Source organism: Schistocerca americana, chromosome 8, assembly GCF_021461395.2.
Source record: "Schistocerca americana isolate TAMUIC-IGC-003095 chromosome 8, iqSchAmer2.1, whole genome shotgun sequence".
NCBI classification, from domain to species: domain Eukaryota; kingdom Metazoa; phylum Arthropoda; class Insecta; order Orthoptera; family Acrididae; genus Schistocerca; species Schistocerca americana.
The window spans coordinates 329,618,808-329,644,644 of record NC_060126.1 but is presented as its reverse complement, the minus strand read 5'-3'; positions in this window follow the sequence as shown (position 1 = coordinate 329,644,644).

Here is a 25,837-nt window from a genome sequence, read left to right as displayed (position 1 = left end):
GGTAGCGAAATATTCGAAACCAAACATAAATAATTTTCTTTCAAAATTTCAGAACACAGATATTACATCGTTCTTCCAGATGAGTCAAGCGTAGGAATAAGAAGTTCTACCAATCGCCCTTCTGAACAGGCAGCTAGCGAAATGTTCGAAAACAACTGATCGTTCGAGATAAATGGATTACTATTGAATTTGACAAGGCTCAGTAAATACAGTTTAATACTTCTCACAGAATTCTGCAAGCTACAAAAATGGACGTCTCATATAGACCATATGCTTAATTCGTCAACCCGCTGCTTAGAATGTATGCTGTCTCTTAGTTCAGATACGTTCGTAACACGATTTCTGGGGTCCTGCCCACTCGTCTGGTGTAGGGCGACTAACGGATGCTGCGTTCTCGAATTGCTATACAAACAATTCGAGCAAATCACATTAATAGTTTTTACTACAATAAAGAAGACAGACAATACGCAATTTTATAGTACAAGAACGTGCCGCAAGCGATGGCGATAGCCAAACAGTCAGTGACTTTCTCTGTATACCACACTCCTGGAAATTGAAATAAGAACACCGTGAATTCATTGTCCCAGGAAGGGGAAACTTTATTGACACATTCCTGGGGTCAGATACATCACATGATCACACTGACAGAACCACAGGCACATAGACACAGGCAACAGAGCATGCACAATGTCGGCACTAGTACAGTGTATATCCACCTTTCGCAGCAATGCAGGCTGCTATTCTCCCATGGAGACGATCGTAGAGATGCTGGATGTAGTCCTGTGGAACGGCTTGCCATGCCATTTCCACCTGGCGCCTCAGTTGGACCAGCGTTCGTGCTGGACGTGCAGACCGCGTGAGACGACGCTTCATCCAGTCCCAAACATGCTCAATGGGGGACAGATCCGGAGATCTTGCTTGCCAGGGTAGTTGACTTACACCTTCTAGAGCACGTTGGGTGGCACGGGATACATGCGGACGTGCATTGTCCTGTTGGAACAGCAAGTTCCCTTGCCGGTCTAGGAATGGTAGAACGATGGGTTCGATGACGGTTTGAATGTACCGTGCACTATTCAGTGTCCCCTCGACGATCACCAGTGGTGTACGGCCAGTGTAGGAGATCGCTCCCCACACCATGATGCCAGGTGTTGGCGCTGTGTGCCTCGGTCGTATGCAGTCCTGATTGTGGCGCTCACCTGAAAGGCGCCAAACACGCATACGACCATCATTGGCACCAAGGCAGAAGCGACTCTCATCGCTGAAGACGACACGTCTCCATTCACGCCTGTCGCGACACCACTGGAGGCGGGCTGCACGATGTTGGGGCGTGAGCGGAAGACGGCCTAACGGTGTGCGGGACCGTAGCCCAGCTTCATGGAGACGGTTGCGAATGGTCCTTGCCGATACCCCAGGAGCAACAGTGTCCCTAATTTGCTGGGAAGTGGCGGTGCGGTCCCCTACGGCACTGCGTAGGATCCTACGGTCTTGGCGTGCATCCGTGCGTCGCTGCGGTCCGGTCCCAGGTCGACGGGCACGTGCACCTTCCGCCGACCACTGGCGACAACATCGATGTACTGTGGAGACCTCACGCCCCACGTGTTGAGCAATTCGGCGGTACGTCCACCCGGCCTCCCGCATGCCCACTATATGCCCTCGCTCAAAGTCCGTCAACTGCACATACGGTTCACGTCCACGCTGTCGCGGCATGCTACCAGTGTTAAAGACTGCGATGGAGCTCCGTATGCCACGGCAAACTGGCTGACACTGACGGCGGCGGTGCACAAATGCTGCGCAGCTAGCGCCATTCGACGGCCAACACCGCGGTTCCTGGTGTGTCCGCTGTGCCGTGCGTGTGATCATTGCTGGTACAGCCCTCTCGCAGTGTCCGGAGCAAGTATGGTGGGTCTGACACACCGGTGTCAATGTGTTCTTTTTTCCATTTCCAGGAGTGTATTTCCATACAAGCAATGGATATGCATCACTAATAACTGCTATCGTAGTGCTCTCGTAGTGCCGGTCTAGTACTGTGCGACGGAGGCTGGCAGGAGCGGCGCTCATATTCTCCTCTAGTAGAGGCCATTCCTGTCGTGGTGCGGTCCTTGTCAGCGGGTTGTTGGCTGATCTCGTCTCACGACCTTCTCTGCTCTTGCGTTCTTCATCTTCGTGCCAGCGCTTGTCGATACGCCGGAACACGATTGAGTAGAGTTGTATTTTATTCTGCATATTTATATTCATTAATGAATTCTGGAACCAGTTTTTGGGGGAAATCGAGCTACAAGCACAGTATGTTCAGAATAAAAAACCGTCCTATAACACGTGTACCTGGTAAGTACAAATAAATAGTACAATCTGCCAGAGCAAATTAAAGTCGTGTTGTTAACGTGAGTGAGTTTGAGACTTGCTGCTGGGCAACTTCGACTGCTTTGAAGAGTATCAACTTAAAACTCTTAAACTTAATGTAGCCAATTTTGTAACTGAAATTAGAAGTGCAATAGACTTACAACAGTCTCTCGTAATGTTAGGTCACTTCACTGTGTGTAACATAAATTAAATTAAATGTACATCTTTTACTCTTTTCCACTTCCTAGAGATCACTCTCCTTGGGATATGTGCAATACGACTAATGTAATGTAAATTGGTGCTTGAAAAATTCAATAAATTAAGGAAGGGATATTATACTTCCCTTCACTATCGAATTTATTATGAAAGGATTATTACATCCATTAGAAATGAATATGAGAGCGAAATGGTCTCTGTCCGTGTTTCGAGAACCATTTTGAACTACGCCTGAAATGATTTGCTCGTGTCATTGAAGACCTAAATGCCTAATTGAGAAAAAGAAAGGAAAAAACGGTCTGGTGGTAAAACGGTATTATTTAACATAAAATACACTTTTTTCGGAGCTGCCCTCCTTTAGTTCAGTGCACTGTTCCCATTGGAGTAGATTCTGCCAATGAAATGCGAGTCAGCGCGAAAAAAAAAAATAAAAAAAGTTGCATAGCCTTCTGACTCAAAATGTTCTGCAGCTAATTTCACTTATGAAACATAGAGGGTAGGGTTTAATGTGTCACTGATAATGTTTGCATCGGAGTACAATCTCTGATTGAATAAAGGAGTAGAAAGAGTTTGGCATTGTTCTTTCCAAGGCAATCGACTGGACATGTATTACAGAATATCTAAATCTGGATCGCCGGTAGATGGAGGTCAGAGGGAGTGAAATCTAGTGGACTGGGTGGAACATTCAGGAATATTCAACCATTAATACTTCAAAGCCTCCTGTTTCCACACTGACAGAGCATCCTTGTGGACAGGTGAATAATCCTAAAGAGAGACGATTTATTAGTTTTGCAATCCATCAGGTTCCATTAAGGTTTTTTCCAGAATAATTCGGTAATATTCATAAGTTATTACTCACCATTTGTAAGATACTAAATAAGTAGAATCCCTTCTGCGTCGCAGAAGCCAGAGGCAATCACCATTTCAGGAGATGAAAAAATCTACGCTGTTTTGCGTGTGTAGCTGAAAGCTTTCTCCAAATGCTTTGATTCGGATTTCGTTTATGCCGTGAAGTAATGGACCCACGTCTTTCACAAAATAAGGTAACGGTGCATAAAATTTTTTGCAGTTATTTTCAAGCGAGTCAACATGACGGAGAAACTTGTTGTAGCATTTAGTTTTAGTCAGGATGCAACAAATACCGTGCAGTTTTATCTTCGTTCATTCTTTATATAAAATGTACTGTACTAATCCATTTACTGTGGTAAGACGTCCGCTATTCCATGACATTTCAACAGTCTATAGCCTACTACAAACCTGTTTGCAGTTTTAATTTGTGGCTGCACTTCTGAGACGCATTTACGTGCATTATCTTCAAGAGATGAACGTGTAGCTGGGACAGCTATTCCATGACATTTCAACAGTCTATAGCCTACTACAAACATGTTTGCAGTTTTCATTTGCGGCTGCACTTCTGAGACACATTTACGTGCATTATCTTCAAGAGATGAACGTGTAGCTGTGACAGCCACAGCTACAACACGCCTACCAGAAACTCATACGAGAAAAACTGTCAAACTGACGGTTAGTTGCCTTCTGTTAAATCTGTCAGGCTGAGGGGCCGTAATGGATACAGAAAAATACGAGGGCTATTGGGAAAGTAAGGTTCAATTGGACGCGCAAAGGAAACCGCTGTGAAAATCCGATGAAACTCTGCACAGATGTGTTGGACAGCACCTCTAGCATGCCCATCGATTGCGTCATGTCGCTCTTTTCAATTCTGAGCGCCCAGTGAGCACATAAAGATGCCTAGAAAACAGTATCTCCTGCCAATTATGAGGAGCTGGTAAGAGATTTCGCCTGATGTCATGCAGCCCACATAACATAACTGTTGTGCATTTCCTTCTTCATGACAATTCTCAGTTGCTCCCCTGAGGAGCAATGGAGATGCTCCTGCCGGGTTTTCGATGGGAAGTTGGTTGGTTGTTTAGGGGGAAGAGACCAAACAGCGAGGTCATCGATCTCATTGGATTAGGGAAGGACGGGGAAGGAAGTCGGCCGTGCCCTTTGAAAGGAACCATCCCAGCATTTGCCTGGTGCGATTTAGGGAAATCACGGAAAACCTAAATCAGGATGGCCGGACGCGGGATTGAACCGTCGTCCTTCCGAATGCGAGTCCAGTGTGCTAACCACTGCGCCACCTCGCTCGGTCGATGGGAAGTGTTTGGTAACCTGTAATACCGCACGCCTGCTGAGTTTCATCTCTGCATACATGAACTGCTGGCTATGAAGGCAACATTTTGGCACACAGAACGAGTTGTGGACTAGCGTGTAGAGCTGGGAGAAAACACTGGGGGCTTTCTTCTGTGGCGTGAGTATTGGAAAATTGGTACAACACTACGACAAATGTCCATGTCGTAGCGGCGACTATGTAGAGAAGTAGCTGGAAGGTGTAGCTCACTGTTGCAAATAAAACAGTTTGATTTTCATTGTGTTTTCCATTTCGCGACCGATCGGACTTTACCTTCCAAATAGCTCCTGTATTTACAAACGTTTCTTCTCCGTCTGTGGGACACATCTTCAAATATAAAACACTGGCAACTATGTCGAAAGCTCAATAATTTTACGCATCGACTACAGCCTCTCAGCCCAGAAACTTTTACAGAGACAAGCATCAGCTGTGAGGGACTTCATTGTATTGCCTTATTACTTTATTGGAGTCCTTCAACAGAAAAAGCACAAAAAAGATCACTACTATCTATACTATCTCCGTGCCATGCCGATAAGCTTTCGCCTTGCTCTCCCAAACAAGAATTGTTAAATGGCTCTGAGCACTATGGGACTCAACTACTGAGGTCATTAGTCCCCTAGAACTTAGAACTAGTTAAACCTAACTAACCTAAGGACATCACAAACATCCATGCCCGAGGCAGGATTCGAACCTGCGACCGTAGCGGTCTTGCGGTTCCAGACTGCAGCGCCTTTAACCGCACGGCCACTTCGGCCGGCAAGAATTGTTAGGAGTAGGTTTAGGAGACATTTACTGCAACATATATAAATCAGTTGTGATACCGACTTCGGCATCTCATTCCGTTTGTAGGTCAGAAGCCAGAACTCGGAGTCAAGTGTGACGCAATGTCGTGAAAATCAACGCCTCCTCGCATAACATCATGGCATTTCGAATGTTGTGTTCACAATATGCAACTCTGAAATGAAGGATCGCCTGTCTGAATCGAAGGTGTAGTGACTGAGCTTTGACACGATGGTCGGTGAAGGTCACTTGACTACAGACGGGTGTCCCAAGGATTAAGTCTGCATTAAATATGAAGGCATACATAATAACACACTTAGCCTAATCGTGTTCAGAAATGCTGCACTGGGAATACTAGTCTTTACAGACATATTTAATTTTTCTCTTGTTCAATCCCGCCAAACGGAAACTCGTACTAACAATCCATAAAAAGGAAAACCCACGACCTCCCAGCGATCACCCAACGTATCCTAAACTTTGGAATGTACTGTTCGCGTTCAGCTAACTGTAGATTCATGCAAAGACTACGAGAAAAATATCACTCCGATTTTCGCAAGCACCATAGCATGAATACTGCGCTAATTTTAGTAAGTACACTCCTGGAAATAGAAAAAAGAACACATTGACACCGGTGTGTCAGACCCACCATACTTGCTCCGGACACTGCGAGAGGGCTGTACAAGCAATGATCACACGCACGGCATAGCGGACACACCAGGAACCGCGGTGTTGGCCGTCGAATGGCGCTAGCTGCGCAGCATTTGTGCACCGCCGCCGTCAGTGTCAGCCAGTTTGCCGTGGCATACGGAGCTCCATCGCAGTCTTTAACACTGGTAGCATGCCGCGACAGCGTGGAAGTGAACCGTATGTGCAGTTGACGGACTTGAGCGAGGGCGTATAGTGGGCATGCGGGAGGCCGGGTGGACGTACCGCCGAATTGCTCAACACGTGGGGCGTGAGGTCTCCACAGTACATCGATGTTGTCGCCAGTGGTCGGCGGAAGGTGCACGTGCCCGTCGACCTGGGACCGGACCGCAGCGACGCACGGATGCACGCCAAGACCGTAGGATCCTACGAAGTGCCGTAGGGGACCGCACCGCCACTTCCCAGCAAATTAGGGACACTGTTGCTCCTGGGGTATCGGCGAGGACCATTCGCAACCGTCTCCATGAAGCTGGGCTACGGTTCCGCACACCGTTAGGCCGTCTTCCGCTCACGCCCCAACATCGAGCAGCCCGCCTCCAGTGGTGTCGTGACAGGCGTGAATGGAGGGACGAATGGAGACGTGTCGTCTTCAGCGATGAGAGTCGCTTCTGCCTTGGTGCCAATGATGGTCGTATGCGTGTTTGGCGCCGTGCAGGTGAGCGCCACAATCAGGACTGCATACGACCGAGGCACACAGGGCCAACACCCGGCATCATGGTGTGGGGAGCGATCTCCTACACTGGCCGTACACCACTGGTGATCGTCAAGGGGACACTGAATAGTGCACGGTACATCCAAACCGTCATCGAACCCATCGTTCTACCATTCCTAGACCGGCAAGGGTACTTGCTGTTCCAACAGGACAATGCACGTCCGCATGTATCCCGTGCCACCCAACGTGCTCTAGAAGGTGTAAGTCAACTACCCTGGCAAGCAAGATCTCCGGATCTGTCCCCCATTGAGCATGTTTGGGACTGGATGAAGCGTCGTCTCACGCGGTCTGCACGTCCAGCACGAACGCTGGTCCAACTGAGGCGCCAGGTGGAAATGGCATGGCAAGCCGTTCCACAGGACTACATCCAGCATCTCTACGATCGTCTCCATGGGAGAATAGCAGCCTGCATTGCTGCGAAAGGTGGATATACACTGTACTAGTGCCGACATTGTGCATGCTCTGTTGCCTGTGTCTATGTGCCTGTGGTTCTGTCAGTGTGATCATGTGATGTATCTGACCCCAGGAATGTGTCAATAAAGTTTCCCCTTCCTGGGACAATGAATTCACGGTGTTCTTATTTTAATTTCCAGGAGTGTAATTACCTGGCATATAACATAGATAGGCATGAAGCCATGATACTGATATTAGTACCATTCATTATATAAATTTATACTATCAATTTCGACGCACTGCTTATAAAAGTGGACGACAAAATGTATTATATAGGGCGCTGAAGTAGTTTCAAAAGTACAAGCAACTATGCGTTATCTGTGGGGGAAAGTTCATCCAGGAAACGAGTTCTCTCAGGAGTGCCTCGGTGCTCACTCACGATCACTGATTTCCACTTCATAGCGGATAGAACTCATAAGTACAACATTATTATTTCTCTTATGAATAATACTGACCACCGTACAAGTGAAGTAAAATGAACTGTTATATGAATGCCTGGTGTCTATTCGTCGACGGTCACACTTTCTCCTGAATTATACAGTTTAGGAAGAATTGCGGCAAATTTATCAGTACATTGTTCTTTCTCTCTTGTGGATTTCTTATCAAATTTTAGATAATGTTGCAAGGGATATGGTGTGCAGTCCTAAAGCATCGACTGCACACAGACCACCGCAACGACGTGGAACGGCGTCAAGAAGACGCTGATGGTGTAACCGACCGCCCATCGCTCTTCGGCCCCGGTTCGGTCGCAAACTTCGAGAGCATCAGTACTGACTAATCGGAAGTAGTAGAGAGGAAATGCAGTTGCATTTAGGAGGCACAGGAGAACATCAAGCCACCTCATAAGGAGAAGTTATGTTTCTTTCTTTAATAGAAATTCAATTTTCTCTTGATTTGTAAATGTTTTTTGTATAGATGATTTTGGATTCCTGGCACTGGCCATAATAACTTCTCTCCTTCCTGGTTTGTCTCGGTGCTGACTCACACAGCAGCCGATACAACGCATGGTTACTCGAAATACCTTCCGACCAGTATCCTTATCCCATAAACTTTTTGTAGATTCCCCAAAAGATCGATATACAGCCGCAAGGTATAAGAGTTCTAAGTATACGTGAAAAGTAAAATCATCAATGTTTGTCCAGTGTCAACCGTAAACTCGTTCCGCCTCAATATTTGACATCTCTATTATTTCATTTTGAAGTGCTGTACAAAATACTGCTTCAAATGAACTTTTTATATCACTTATGCTGCTGGTTGCATACCTGTAATTTCAGAGGTACTCTTGATGACGTTCCAAGCGGGTAGGCAGCCGTATTGTGCTGGTGGTTGGAACTGCCAATCTGTGTTCCCGTGTTTGGAAATAGATGTCTGTACAGTATTTTGAACAGTCTGTCATCATTGTCAACAGAACACTCGCTTTCAGATGTATTTCTGACAAGATCTCCAACTCGGACAGTGATCGTTCATCTGTTGAGGTATTGCCCGCTTGCTTAGTTGAGTGGTCAGTCTGCCTTCGACAGCACAACAGAGCGGACGCGTCCGTGTTTACCGCATGCGGAGTGCGAGCTCGCTTTGTTTACATTCTGACGGCCGTATACGATACATGGCGTACCGTTACCGAAAATGTAAACACTCCGATTTACTTTCTGCAACGATTATGCCCAACTGAAAGCACTCGAGGTAGAACGTTTTCTGCGAGAGGACGTGAAGATCCCGGCGACTGATATTATCGGCATGCAGTTGTCGATCGTGAGCAGCACGGTCTATGTTAAAATCATTAACGACGCGGCGTGCGAAGGCATCCTACGTGAGACCAAACAGGGGCTCCGCTTCTGTCATGCCGAAGGCAATGTGGGGCACTAACCGTCGACCACGCGGACTTAGGTATGCGCACGATACGCATTTTCGGATTGCCACTCGAACTTCCTGCAGAGGAAGTCGTCGAGGCACTCCGACCATACGGCACAGTCCACGGTCATACTGCAGAGAAGTGGACACAGTTTCGGACATATCCTGTCCTAAACGGCGTCCGACATGTCACCGTTGATCTCTGAAGCCATGTACCGTCCTACTCACAAATCGGCGAATCGGCGGATGCCGTGCAATAATTATATACGACGGCCAGCCTCGGACCTGTTCCGGGTGTGGCAAAGAAGGCCATCTTAGATCCGAATACCTACAATGGCGTATTATGCAACTTCCAGCTGCCGAAGGACCACCCACGCCGCAACCTACGGTGCTACCAGTGACCTACGCCGCTGCTGTAGCTTCTCCTACCGCTTCGCAACGCCGCCCGGACGCCACAAACGACGCCACAAACGAGCCCGACCAGAGTACAACGGAGAGCTCCTCGCACGGCCCGCCGACTCGGCCGCCCATAGACGCCGCTTCGATGATGCCGAGGCGACCGGCTGCTGACCCTACCCTCGGCAACGCGATGGAGATCGACTCGCTCCTCGTCCCTCCGGCGGCCTTCCTGTCAGAGCTACGAAACCCCCTTCCGTCGTCGGGAACGGAGGGTAGCATAAGAAAACAACGTTCTCCGAAACGTCGCAAGAGAAGGTGCCGCACCGTTTCCGGCCAAGAGGAGACGTTGCAAGTCGAGGATGACGCAATCGTCGATTAGCACGACGCTGCCGAATCCGCTACTGCAGACGAAGTCGTTATGAGCGCAGAGGGGTCCACCGGTGTGTCTGCGCCCGTCTCCCCGACGCCCCATGCAGACGCTGAACTGATCAATGGACACATCACAGCCGACACTACACCACGAACCACTACATCATCTTCTGCAGACAAAATGGACGATACACCGGCGCCCGCCTCCACGGCATAGCACTAGGAGGAGGTCGAGGAACAGGACCCCTTACGGGACCTTGCGCCGTCAGAGCAGATCCATTAATCATACTCTCCCCAGAATCCCCTGTGCGCGAGCGGGATATCGTTCCACTGCGACGCTCATGCCCTTGCGCTGTCGCCAGAGTGGACCAGCCTCCAGCAGTCGGATACCAAGCCTACCGGATAGCAACCATCAGCACCAACAACATCCTTTCCAGGGTGAAAATCCGCCTTCTGTAGGAGATGTTCTGGGTCTGATATTGATTTCGCCATTCTGCAGGAAGTTCACGTGGCCAGTCTCCTGGATGTCAATGACTATACCGCCCACGCCTTCGCGAGTGATCCTATGGGCCATGGAGTAGCCATCTACAGGGTGTTTCAAAAATGACCGGTATATTTGAAACGGTAATAAAAACTAAACGAGCAGCGATTGAAATACACCGTTTGTTGCAATATGCTTGGGACAACAGTACATTTTTAGGCAGACAAACTTTCGAAATTACAGTAGTTACAATTGTCAACAACAGATGGCGCTGCGGTCTGGGAAACACTATAGTACGATATTTTCCACATATCCACCATGCGTAGCAATAATATGGCGTAGTCTCTGAATGAAATTACCCGAAACCTTTGACAACGTGTCTGGCGGAATGGCTTCACATGCAGATGAGATGTACTGCTTCAGCTGTTCAATTGTTTCTGGATTCTGGCGGTACACCTGGTCTTTCAAGTGTCCCCACAGAAAGAAGTCACAGAGGTTCATGTCTGGCGAATAGGGAGGCCAATCCACGCCGCCTCCTGTATGTTTCGGATAGCCCAAAGCAATCACACGATCATCGAAATATTCATTCAGGAAATTAATGACGTCGGCCGTGCGATGTGGCCGGGCACCATCTTGCATAAACCACGAGGTGTTCGCAGTGTCGTCTAAGGCTGTTTGTACCGCCACAAATTCACGAAGAATAACCAGATAGCGTGATGCAGTAATCGTTTCGGATCTGAAAAATGGGGCAATGATTCCTTTGGAAGAAATGGCGGCCCAGACCAGTGCTTTTTGAGGATGCAGGGACGATGGGACTGCAACATGGGGCTTTTCGGTTCCCCATATGCGCCAGTTCTGTTTATTGATGAAGCCGTCCAGATAAAAATAAGCTTCGTCAGTAAACCAAATGCTGCCCACATGCATATCGCCGTCATCAATCCTGTGCACTATATCGTTAGCGAATGTCTCTCGTGCAGCAATGGTAGTGGCGCTGAGGGGTTGCCGCGTTTGAATTTTGTATGGATAGAGGTGTAAACTCTGGCGCATGAGACGATGCGTGGACGTTGGCGTCTTTTGGACCGCAGCTGCAACACGGCGAACGGAAACCCGAGGCCGCTGTTGGATCACCTGCTGCACTAGCTGCGCGTTGCCCTCTGTGGTTGCCGTATGCGGTCGCCCTACCTTTCCAGCAAGTTCATCCGTCACTTTCCCAGTCCGTTGAAATTTTTCAAACAGATCCTTTATTGTATCGCTTTTCGGTCCTTTGGTTACATTAAACCTCCGTTGAAAACTTCGTCTTGTTGCAATAACACTGTGTTCTAGGCGGTGGAATTCCAACACCAGAAAAATCCTCTGTTCTAAGGAATAAACCATGTTGTCCACAGCACACTTGCACGTTGTGAACAGCACACGCTTACAGCAGAAAGACGACGTACAGAATGGCGCACCCACAGACTGCGTTGTCTTATATATCTTTCACATCACTTGCAGCGCCATCTGTTGTTTAAAATTGTAACTACAGTAATTTCGAAAGTTTGTCCGCCTGAAAATGTACTGTTGTCCCAAGCATATTGCAACAAACGGTGTATTTCTATCGCTGCTCGTTTAGTTTTTATTGCCGTTTCAAATATACCGGTCATTTTTGAAACACCCTGTATATCCGCCACAGGATTTCTGTCACCGACGTCACCTTCCTTCCATCAGATTGGGGCATGACACTCACTGCCATAGGGTCATACATCATTTTGTATACGCTCCTTCAGGCACCGACTAACGACATGAACGGCCCCAGTTTTGTTCAGAGGAAATCGCTCCCTGTTTTTAGGGCGATATGATCACTGCCTACTGGGAGACGACTTTAACTGCGTTCTGCACCCCGAGGATCAGATTCCACACTATACTACACGCCAGGAAATAAGAATAATGGTGTGGGACCTCCTGCTTCACAATACTTGGGAAGTTCACCACGGCGACCATTCTGGCCATACCTTTCTTACCAGTCATTCCGCAAGCCCTGTAGGCAGAATATATGCCTCACAAACTCTTCGATTTGCGATACAGTGCTCTGAACGCTGGCCACTGGCCTTTTCCGACCATTTCACTTACATCTGTACGGTCCTCCTTCCGCCACAATCTGTATGGCGCAGCCGTGCGCCTTGGGAACTAAATACTTCTCATATGCCTGTCCTGACTTGTCGCCAACAAGTCCCTGAGACTTGGACAACCTGCGAACGACGCCTTCCCCGCTACTGCTCGACACTGACATGGTGGATGGACTGCGCCAAACCAGCGATCCGGAGAACACTGATGAGGTATGGGAAGGACTTGGCCGACTGGCATCGCAACTCTGTTGACTTCTATTATACGATTCTCCGAGATCTGAACACTCAGCCACCAACTCCAGACAACCAGTTGGAACGACAAAGAACTAAATCGAGGATAATTGCGCTGGCACTGCGGAAATTGCAAGGGGTGGTGATACGGACGCGGTGCCACGATCTTGCGGGTTTGGAAATTCCATCCATGCATCATACAGTGTACGACGAACGATTGCGTCGTCCGCAGATCATCAACACTCTGACCACGCCTCACGGCAAGCAGGTGACCAAACAGAATGACATCGTCCACGCATTCGTCGAACACTACCGTCGTACCTATAGTGAAGAAGATGCTGATACTGAAGCAGACGACTCCATTTTGCATTACGTCACGCGCACCCTCCCCCACACGGAGGCAGATGCTTTGACAGTGGCGGTCACGCGAGACGAAGTCGACAACGCAATCAACAAGGATGCAGTCAACAGATAGCCCGGCACTGACAACTTACCTATTGAGTTTTACTGTGCCTTCTGGGACCTCATGGCACCGCTGTGAACGGCTATGTATCAAGAACTGATGACATCTGACCAAGCAATCCCACCCGTATTTGTTGAGGGCATCATAATTCCGGTCCACAAACCAGCCTGTGGTTCGATGGTCACGAGTTACAGACGGCTCACCCTGCTCAATGCCGATTACATGATTTTCGCTCGCTTACTGGCAATGCGCCTCCAAACAATACTCCCTCATATCCCCTCCCCAGAGCATACGGCGCCTTTGGGACAGGTTAACATACAAACTTCGACAGCGGAATGCTGCCACTTAATTGCGATGGCAGCTGCCTGCAGACTCTGTGCAGCAGTCGTCGCTATAGGCTTCTATAGCGCCTTCGATAAAGTGCCCCACTGTTTCCTATTTTGGGTGGCGGCCCGAATGGGCATCCCTCCTCCGCTCCTCGACGTCCTCCAGCGTTTTTTCAACAGTACCAGTTCATGTGTCCTAGTCAGTGGACATTTAGCAGGGCCGGTACCCATCTGTCGTGCCATACGGCAAGGGTACCCCCTCTCTACCCTCCCTTGAGCCCTCATTGGGAGCTTGACAGCCAAGCTCTCTGCCTCACCCTTCGCCAACACACTTTTTGCTGTCAAACTTATGCTGATGACCTCCTCTTCCACATTCGCTCCGGCTCCGAGATTCGAGCAGTCCTCAAATTTATCACACGTTATGGGGCTGCCACTGGCACTGCCATGAATGTTGCCAAATCTTGTGCAATTCCCATTGGTCGAGGTCTCCAGGAAAGTGAAGTGAGGACGTTCTGGTACCTGAGTATTGCCTTTAACCCACGATCTCATGCACAGTGGTAACGAATTTTCGTCGGCTGTTACACGTCATCCACAACGAAGTCCGGCAGAAACTCCTGCGCCGCCGGGACTCACTTCAACGCATTGAGTTTCTTAATCGTTATGTGGCATCAAAATTGGTCCACATCGCGCAAGTTCTCCCTCCACCGACGGCGATTGGGCACAACTTTCAGAAGACCTTTGGCTATTATCTAACACCTGTTTCCATGTTTAAAATCCATTATGAGACACCTATCCTGCCTCCACAGAATGGTGGCCTCGGGCTCGTCAGTGTCCGTTTGCGAGCTGCGGCCTTGTATATGAGTACCATGAAGAGACAGTGGACCAGACGGGTCACATCTCTAACATGCAATTTCCTTGAGGTCCTCCTACCTGCTTCCACCTCATCACTGGTGTCTGTCGGCCACAGCGTGCCTCATTTGTATCACATTTCGACCTTTTTCGTCGACTACTGTTACACACATACCAGTCTCCCAGACACACGCCCACCCAGGACTAAAGATTTTTACAGCCTACTGTTGCTCCATGTTCCCAGATATGTGATGGAGACCAAACACCCCTCCATCCAGTGGCCCATAGTATGGACTACCATCCACCAGCCCTTCCTCCCTATGGACGTCCGGGCATTGTGGTATCACATAGTCAACAGGAAACTTGCCACGAAACAGCGACTGCACAACATTGGTTTGTCAGACTCCCCTGTTTGTCTCCTTTGCCAGCAACTGGACACTCATGACCACCATCTAACATGAGCCTCTTCGCAAGATGTCTGACGCTTCATACAGCAAATCGTTGCCTCCTATCTCTGAGTGCCAGCAGACACAATCAAACCTCGAATGTTTTTATACCTGGAGGACAAACATTTTCCCGCCACCAAATGTCATGCTGTTACATGGGTCAAAGGGTGGGCGGTCGCTTATCTCTTTCATGAGGGACCTAAATCCCGCCCCAACGTCTGGACCAATTTACAAACAGCCCATGCAGCTCTCAAAAACACCCCACGTTACCGAGCATTATTTGCTAACTGTCTTCGAGGCGCGCCTTCCCCCATCCCCCCCCCCTCCCCCGTCAGTGTCTGAGTTTAAGCCGCCTATGATCGATTTTACCTCTGTCCTCCGCGGATGGGAGAGCGCATTGTAGATTGAGGATTTTATTTCTTTTTCTTTTCCTTTTTCTTTTCTTTTTCTTTATCCAGCATTTATAAATTTTTTTTTCTCTGTCGCTGATGTATGTTCCACATAACTTCATAATTGTGGTGTCACCGCCAGACACCACACTTGCTAGGTGGTAGCCTTTTAAATCGGCTGCGGTCCATTAGTACATGTCGGACCCGCGTGTCGCCACTGTCAGTGATCGCAGACCGAGCGCCACCACACGGCAGGTCTCGAGAGACTTACTAGCACTCGCCCCAGTTGTACGGACGACTTAGCTAGCGATGCACACTGACGAAGCCTCCCTCATTTGCAGAGCAGATAGAATAGCCTTCAGCTAAGTCAATGGCTACGACCTAGCAAGGCGCCATTAGCCTTACATTGCATGTATCTACAGAGTCTCACTTGTATCGTCAAGAGCGATGTACAGCAATGATGGATTAAAGTTAAGTATTCCAGCAGCTACGTACTTTTCTTTATAGCATTCATTACGTATCCTGTTTCAGACCTCACGCCATCCTGCGTGAGCTTATTGCGTGCATTTCGGTCTCCTCAAACCACACTGTGTCGGCACTTCTGTCGACACATCAATAATAATAGTGAATATTACAAAAAAACAAAATACAAATAAATAAACAATAACAATGCCTTCCACTTCTGTTGATTCCTTTGTCTCTCAATTCCCTATGCTCCACAGACTCAGTGGTGGTAATGGGGACACTGTGGCCAGGCCTCGGGTTTCGACCCCTGTCCACTTTGCGCCCTGAGCCCCCCACCAGTCCACTTACCTTAAAAATATAAAAAAACAAAAAATAAGAAACAAAGAAAAAGAAAAAGAAGAAACGGTAAGGCGATTTAGAAAAAGCTTTAAAAAGGATAAGACGTATAAAAAAGACAAATAAAAGAAAAGAAGAAAAGAAAAAAGTCGTCAGCACCTCGGAATAAAAAAAGGATATGAAAAAGAACGTGGCAACGTGCTTGCCTCCAGTACAACGGGCCTGGGTTCGATTTCCGGCCGGGTTGTCCTCATTATCACTTCATCCTTATGACCGGCACGCAAGTCACCCAACGTGGCGTCGACTGAAATAAGACTTGAACTCGGCGGGCGAACTTCCCCGAATAGGACCTCCCAGCCAACAATGCCACACGCTCATTTCATTTTATTGTTGAGGTATTTGCTAAGTCTTTGAACTCAGCGTCAGTTATGTAAGCATCATGATGTCGCAATTCAGACTGATCACAAACGATAGAGAATTCATGTCACAGTTACAAATGAGCAACAACAATGGATAATTAGAACAGCTGACAAAACCATTGTTGTAAATACACACATATTTGAATGTTAAAAGTAAGTATGAACAATGAAATTCATTAGTACTGTAAAATATGACAGACAACCAGAAAGTATTTAACGTTGGAGTAATCGTATTAATGTCGGTTCACTATGACCCAAACGTTACATATGTAACTATTAAAGTTTACGACCAAGTGGCTAGAATATTTTTCAAAAAATTTAAACGCTTACTGCCCTTGCATTTTCAAAAAAGTAATCAAATTCATGAAGTTATACGATATTTAAATAATACGAAACGAAATTTATTTCGGGTCGTATAGACCCGAACAGAACAGCAGCGTTAATAATTCTTAGCTGCGAGCTAAAATGCATTAAATGCACAGGACAAAGGTAAGACTTTCAGTGGGTGCCTTTGCACCGATGTATTGATTTCCCGTCAGCCCTTCATGGGGCCCAGCGTTCGCGAAGTATGGCGGACAGGGCGATTAGCGTGATGTCACAATTCCGTTGCTGGCCTGTATTCCTCGTGTGCCCAGGAGATGGGTCCGAGGCCTACGAGAAAGAGAGGTCACGGCAGGTACGTCACGAAGGTAGGCCTAAGCTCGCTCAACTCAGCAGACAAACTGCGTTTCTACACCTGTTAACTCGTAATTCGGTGTGTAAATACAAACAAGAATTGCATCTTCTACTGGAATCCGCTGTTATGGAGTCTTAATATTGTTAGTCCTACAATGATCGGAAGTCCATAGGCCTACTAATAATTTGTTACGGCTCTACTGGGGTACAATAAAATTAACATCAAACCAAAATGATGATCAGTTGCAGAAGGCAGCACTTCGTGTATGAAATAAGGACCATTAATCAGAAGAGACCAAGTGCTATAAACAAGGTTTTACAACATTTATATCGAGTATTGATTTTAAATTAAATTTTGTTTTAGCACTGTTAATCAGTAAGACTTCATAACAGCCGGTTCCACTACAAGAATCAACTATCGTTAGTGCGTACACACCCAGCTGCGAGTTAAAAGGCGTGATAAAACACGTAGTCCACTGAGATGAGCGAGTTCAGGGCTACTTTCTTGACGTATGCGCCGCGGCCTGTCTTTCTGGTGGGCCTCGAAACGGGCCAAGTGAAGTAAGGTTGACACGAGAGAGATCTCACAAGACCTCGGTTACAAGTGATTAATATTTTTTTCCAGTATGATTATATGCTGATGTATTTTGTTTGTTTCGTATGTAAACTTCGCAAATAAAATGTAGATGTGTTGAGAGGAGGCGAAAGCGACTCGAAGGCAGAAACCGACGAGCAACAGCCTAGCGGAAAATCATCGCCTGGAGTGGCAGGGCTGGCCGCTGAAAATGCAGCGACACACACAAAACACAAATTAAACTGTTGTTACAAGTTCCAAAAACGCAGTTCCTTTGTCGACGGCACATGATTTCATTGTGGTATTGTACGACAATGTCAGCAGTGAAGTTGATCATCTGGTTTTAAACGATGGTAGCTGCGTGGAGATACTGAACCATCACTGACAGAAGCTACGAACACCTAAGGGGTGAGTCAAATTCTGAGAATTCTACTATATGTGAGATAGCACAGGTGATTTTATGATCCTGTCCGAGACTTCAAGGAGCTATCGACTATAGGAGAATGGCGTTTTTAGTCGCTTGATGTGGAAGAAGGATCTGATGTATTAAATCATTGGGGCAGTAGTACATAAAGGGGCCGACGCCTGAAGTGGTGGGAGTTTCACTAAAATTTCAGTAACAGATAGACGTAACGTTGCGGTGCCAATGTACTGTTTTTTCAGGATAGGTCAAGATATAGTATAAGAGCCCGTACAGGAAATTCGATTTTAGCAAATGTAATTACCGAATGGCTCATAAATTTCATTAAGTTTATTGATATAATAAGATAAAAGAATTGTTATTAATTTTTTAGAAGTTGGATCTAGTCAAAATAAAGTTTTAAACAGAATCAAGTCTACTGGGTAACGGTTTGATCTTTGTTTTAAATCCAAAGTCGATTTCATGTAAAAGAAAAATATAAAACTAAAAATTAGGGATCACAGTCAGATTAGTAGATAAATTACAGGAATTTATTTTGAACGAAAAAACGCTGCAAAAACTTCAAAAAGAAATATGGAGAAAATGGCGAGTTATAGTTACGTATGTTTTATACAATATAATCAGTTTGTACAAAGTGACCGCACAGATGACCGTATCAACAGTCTACACAAAATCGATATCTGGTGCCACCACAGTCGCGCGCACGCTGTTCACCTCTAGCAAGTGGTCTTGGAAATGACCATTATTTTATTCCGTGAAAAAATAGTACTAACTGGTAAGTGGTGTATCTTCTGAAGCGAATGAGAATATACATGATCATTTGACGATTCCTATTTTTTTTTTTTTTTTTTTGTTCCGGTCCTCAGTCTTTTCAGTCTGGAACCGCGCGACTGCTAGGGCAGGTTCGAATCCTGCTTCGGACATGGATGTGTATGATGTCCTTAGGTTAGTTAAGTTTAAATAGCTCTAAGTTCTAGGGGACTGATGACCTCAGATGTTGAGTCCCATAGTGCTCACAGCCATTTGAACCTTTTTTTTTTTTTTTTTTTTTTCATCAGTCTTCCGACTGGTTTGATGCGGCCCACAACAAATTCATCTGCTGTGGCAACCTCTTCATCTCAGAGTAGCACTAGCTATCTACACCCTCAATTAGTTGCTGGATGTATTCCAATCTCTGTCTTTCTCTACAGTTTCTGCCCTCTATAGCTCTCTCTAGTGCCGTGGAAGTCATTCCCTTAAGTCATAACAGATGTCCTGTCTTCCCGTCCCTTCTCCTTACCAGTGTTTTCCACATATTCCTTTCCTCTCAGATTCTGCGCAGAACCCTTTCATTCCTTACCTTACCAGTCCACCTAATCTTCAACATTCGTCTGCAGCACCAAATCTCAAATGTTCGATTCTCTTCTGTTTCGGTTTTCCCACAGTCCATGTTACACTGTATGCAAGACGTACGTTCTTAGAAATTTCTTCCTCAAATTAAGGCCTATGTTTGATACTAGTAGACTTCTCTTGGCCAGGAATGCCCTTTCACCATGAGTTGTAATTCCAATACTGAATGCCCTTTTTGCTATTGCTAGTCTGCTTTTCATGTCCTCCTTGCTACGTCCGTCATTGGTTATTTTACTGCCTAAGTAGATGAATTCATGAACTTCATCTACTTCGTGACCATCAATCCTGATATTAAGTTTCTCATTTCTGCTACATTTCGTCTTTCTTCAGTTTCAGTCCATTTTCTGTACTCATTAGATTGTTCATTCCGTTCAGCAGATCGTGTAATTCTTATAAATAATAATGCAATTCTTCTTCACTTTCACTCAGGATACCAATGTCATCAGCGAATCATATCATTGATATCCTTTCACAAATGAGTTTTAATTCCACTCCTGAACCTTTCTTTTATTTCCATCATTGCTTCTTCGATGCACAGTTTGAACAGTAGTGAGGAAAGACTACATCTCTGTCTTACACCCTTCTCAATCCGAGCACTTCGTTCTTAGTAGTCCACTCTTATTATTCCCTTTTGGCTCTTGTACATATTGTATGTTAGCCGTCTCTTTCTACAGCTTATCCCTAATTTTCTCAGAATTTCGAACACGTTGCACCATTTTACCTTGTCGAAGGCTTTTTCCAGGTCGACAAATCCTGTGAACGTGTCTTGGATTTTTCTTTAGTCTTACTTTCATTATCAACTGCAACGTCAGAGTTGCCTCTTTCGTGCCTTTATCCTTTCTATGGCCAAACTGATCGTCATCTAGCACTCCTCAATTTTCTTTTCCATTCTTCTGTATATTATTCTTGTCAGCAACTTGGATGCTTGAGGTATTAAGGTGATTGTGCGATAATTCTCGCACTTGTCAGCTCTTGCAGTCTTCGAAATTGTGTGGATGATATTTTTCCGAAAGTCAAAATGTGTGTCGCAAGACTCATACATTCTTCACACCAACGTGAAAAGTCGTTTTGTGACCACTTACCCCAATGATTTTAGAAATTCTGACGGAATGTTATCGATCCCTTCTGCCTTCTGCCTTCTGCCTCCCAACCTCTTCTAAATTCTGATTGTAATACTTGATCCGCTATATCTTCTAAATCGACTCCTGTTTCCTCTTCTATCACATCACACATATCTTCCCCCTCATAAAGGCTTTCAATGTGTTCTTTCCATCTATCCGCTCTCTCCTCTGCATTTAGCAGTGGAATTCCCGTTGCGCTCTTATTGTTACCATTCTTGCTTTCAATGTCACCGAAGGATGTTTTGACTTTCCTGTATGCTCAGTCTGTCCTTCCGACAATCATTTCTTTTTGTATTTCTTTACATTTTTCATGCAGCCATTTCGTGTTAGCTTCGCTGCACTTCATATTTATTTTATTTCTCAGCAACTTGTAATTCTGTATTCCTGAGTTTCCCGGAACATATTTGTACTTTCTTTTTCATCGATCAAGTGAAGTAATGTTACCCATGGTTTCTTCGTAGTTAATTTCTTTGTACCTATGTTTTTCTTTCCAATTTCTGTGACGGCTCTTCTAGTGGTGTCCATTCCTCTTCAACTGTACTGCCTGCTGAGCTATTCCTTATTGCTGTACCGACCGAGGTGACGCAGTGGCTAGACACTGGACTCGCATTCGGGAGGACGACGGTTCAATCCCGCGTCCGGCCATCCTGATTTAGGTTTTCCGTGATTTCCCTTAATCACTCCAGGCAAATGCCGGGATGATTCCTCTGAAAGGGCACGGCCGACTTCCTTCCCCATCCTTCCCTAATCCGATGAGACCGATGACCTCGCTGTCTGGTCTCCTTCCCCAAACAACCCAACCCTTATTGCTGTATCTATGCCTTAGAGAACTTCAACCGTATTTCGTCATTCCTTAGTACTTCCGTATCCCACTTCTTTGAGTACTTATTCTTCCTGACTAATGTCTTAAACTTCGGCCTACTCTTCATCACTACTATGTTGTGATCTGAGTCTATATCTGCTCCTGGGTACGCTTTACAATCCAGTATCTGATGTAATGTAACTGAAATCTTCACGTATCGCCTTTTCCAAGTATACCTCCTCCTCTTGTGACTCTTGAACAGAGTATTCGCTATTACTAGCTGAAACTTGTTACAGAACTCAATTAGTCTTTCTCCTCTCTCATTCCTTGTCCCAAGCCCATATTTTCCTTAACCTTTTCTCCTACTCCTTCCTCTACAACTGCCGTCCGGTCTCTCATAACTATTAGATTTTATTCTCCGTTTACGCACTGTATTACGATTCCAATATTCTCATATACTTTCTCTATCTCCTCATCTTCAGCTTTCGACGTCGGAATGTATACCTGAACTGTCGTTGTCGGCGTCGGTTTTCTGTTGATTCTGATAAGAACAACTCTGTCACTGAACCGTTCTCAGTAACACTCTCTCTGCTCTACCTTCCTATTCATAACGAATCCTACTTCCGTTATACCACTTTTTTCTGCTGCTGATATTACTCTATACTCATTTGACCAGAAATTCTTTTCTTTCCATTTCACTTCACTGACCCCTACTATATCTAGATTGAGCCTTTGCGTTTCCATTTTCAGATTTTCTAGCGTCCCTACCACATTGATACTCTGACATTCCACGCCCCGACTTTTAGAAAGTTATCCTTTCGTTGATTATTCAAACTTTTCCCCCTTGGAAGCCCCTCCCGGAGTTCCGAATGGGGGACTATTCCGGAATCTTTTGCCAATGGAGAGATCATAATGAAACTTTTCAATTGCAGGCCACATGTTCTGTGGATACACGTTACGTGTCTTTAATGCAGTCGTTTCCATTGCATTTTGGATCCTCATGCTGTCGATCACTGTTGTTTCTTGCGCCTTTAGGGGCAGTTTCCCAGCCCTAGGACAAGAGAGTGCGCTGAACCTCTGTCCGCTCCTGCGCCCTCTTTTACAAGGCCATTGGTGGAACGAGGGTGACTTCTTATGCCGCCAATGCTGACTGATAAACAAAATTTAACGAGTTGCGGCGTTCGAATGCCGCAAGTACGTTTTGATTACTAATCGAGGACTTTACCCTTAGACCACTGGTGCTACTGTAGTGCAGCAAAAGTGAGAGAAGGTTTGTGTTATCGTAGTATACCGGTGAAATACGGGAACAAAACGCTTATAAAAGTTAGTATATTAATTAGTGCTTTGGAAAACTGATATAGAGAAATTACTTATTAAAGGTAGAAATGGTCTTTTCTGTCGAGTGAAATGTATTAACATGTTTAGTAACCGACATCTCTAATTAGGCATAGGACTGGAGCTCAGGGAGCTAAAGGTTCGTTACAAAATGGTTCAAATGGCTCTGAGCACTATGGGACTAAATAACTAACTACACAGTCTCTAGATATTCATCTAAAAACGCTGTATTCCCTTTTCGAAAATCCCTTACAACTTAGAACTACTTAAACCTAACTAACCTAAGCACATCACTCACATCCATGCCCGAGGGAGGATTCGAATCGGCGGCCGTAGCAGTGGGGCGGTTCCGGAATGAAGCGCCTAGAACCGCTCGGCCACAACGGCCGGCTGGTCGTTACACCGGGCATGGTATTGCTCTCCCAGTGGTGCAAGGTGTCGAGTGCACCAACGACCTAGATGTTTAACCCGTAGTGTGGGGGCGTGGGAGTCCAAGTCGCAAGCGATTCTGTGATGTCTTTGCGGATGCTTTCGTACCATGACTCTGGGCACTCTCATTCAGTTTACCGTGAATGTGCCCCATTGTATTTATTTCAGTATCCTCTCCTATCCTACAAGATGACAACAACCATTTTTCAGATTTGGACCTTGACTCACCCGTTAAATTACTCGATATTAGCCGGCGACTATTTGGTACACCAGGTGAAATATAGTAATCACGCGCCCCCCCCCCCTTTCCTCCAACAGTATGGTAGCTCTGCAGGTTCTAATCTGCGAGTTACTTCAACAGGACTCTCGTTTTTGCCATAATGAGGCCACCACTAGAGGCGGTGATGCACAGTATTAGCGTGACGCCTCCTGAGGGTGAGCTTTTTATTACGTTTCCATTATATTGATTTCTTGTCTGCCTGTCTACTTTGCAATTGTTCTTAAACTAACAGTTCAGAACTGGAAGTCAATGGAATATTAACTCACTTTGTTGTGAGTCTGTTCCGTATGGATAGGGGTAGGGGTGAAGAAGGTTCTCAACGTCTGACATTTCAGCTGTGATGCAATGCCGGCGTGCTATCTGGGTAGTATCTAAATGCGTTCCAGGCAGTATGCGAGCAGACGGTTACAGCTGGGCAGGGAGAGGAAGGACGTTGAGATGAATATCACTTTCTTGAGTCTGTGTGTGTGTGTGTGTGTGTGTCTGTGTGTGTGTGTGTGTGTGTTCAGGACAAATTCGGCAGTTTTCAGAGCACTTGCCCGCGAAAGGCAAAGGTCCCGAGTTCAAGTCTTGGTCCGGCACACAGTTTTAATCTGCCGGGAAGTTTCAAATTCTGCAGTTGATTTCAAACTAACTTACCAATGAGCTGGAGACTTGAAATTTAAACGTAGCTCAGAACTAGCTGACAATGCCTTGTTAACTTCCTTTCTTGTCTGGTGTGTGGTGGAGGATACTTCATCACTGTCATTTCCCGATGAGCTGGAAACTTGAAATTTTAAACATAGCTTAGAACTAGACGGCAATCCAATATCAACTCGCTTTCTATTCTGGCGTGTGTCGGAAGATACTTTTCGTACCACTGCCATTCCTTCTTTTCCTATTCCAGCTGCAAACGTGTCATGGGAACAACTATTGCTGATAAATCTCTACGAAAGTTGGAATCTCTGTAATTTTTACCCCGACGGTGTTTTCGCAAGATGTATGTAGGAGGATGCAATATATTGGTTGAATAAAAAACAGAAAAACTGAAATAAACCTGAAATTTACCACATCTCAATTGTAATCTCATCAAAATGTTTTAATCGACTGAAAAATTTCACACACACTAGATTAAAAATCCGAAAACAAATATTTTCATAAAAATCAATTTTTAATATACGACTTTTATAAATAAGACTAAACAGTATACAATAATTTCTCACAGCACTATATAGATACTCCCGGAAATTCGTAATTGTGAATTTTTGATAGCTACGAAAATACTTGTAAGATTTAAAACAGAAAACATGTGGCCCATGCAACAGATAACAATGAGGAGGTGATCTATTCATACATCAACTATGTACTTCACACGTCCCACGTTTTTTCATTTTAAATCGAACCTGTATGGGAAACAGTGAAGTTATTTTACACTTTTTAGTCCTACTTAAAAACGCAGCATAATAAAAATACATGTTTATTTAAATAATTTATTTTATCTGCTGTGCTCACTTCTTCGTATATGACAGCAGAATTACATTTCGCATGTAACGACATTCATCTACACCTACATCATACTGCGCAAGTCACCTAATGGTGCGTGGCGGAGGGTACTTTCAGTGCCACTATCTGATCCCCCCAACCCTGTTCCACTTGCGAATAGTGCGTGGGAAGAATGATTGTCGGCAAGCCTCTGTATTGGCTCTAGTTCCTCGAGTTTTCTCCTCGCGGTCAATACTCGAGATGTATGTGGGGGGAAGTAATATGTTGTCCGACTCCTCCTGAAAAGTGGTGTCCCGAAATTTCAATGTAAAATCTCTACGTGATGCACAAATCCTCTCTTGTAACGTCTGCCAGTGGAGTTTGTTTAGCATCTCCGTAACGCTCTCTCTCCAGCTAAACGATCCCGTGACGAAACGGGCCGTTCTTCATTGGATCTTCTGTGTGTCCTCTATCAGTCCTACCTGATAGGGATCCCAGGTAGATGAACAATACTCAAGAATGTGGCGAAAAGGGCCTCATAAGCCACTTCTTTCGTGGATGACTTACATTTCCTTTAAATTCTTCCGTCGATCTGAGTCTGGTATCTGCTTTTCCCATTATCTGCTTTATGTGGTCGCTCTGGATACTTATGCCTAGATATTTTACGGCAGACGCTGTCTCCAGCTGTTTGTCATCAATAGCGTAGCTGTGCAGTAGTGCATTTCTTTTCCTATGTTTGCGCAATATGTTACATTTATTTACATTCAGGGTCAACTGCCAGAGCCTGCACCAATCATCAGTTCCCTGCAGGTCGTTCTGCAAATTCTTAC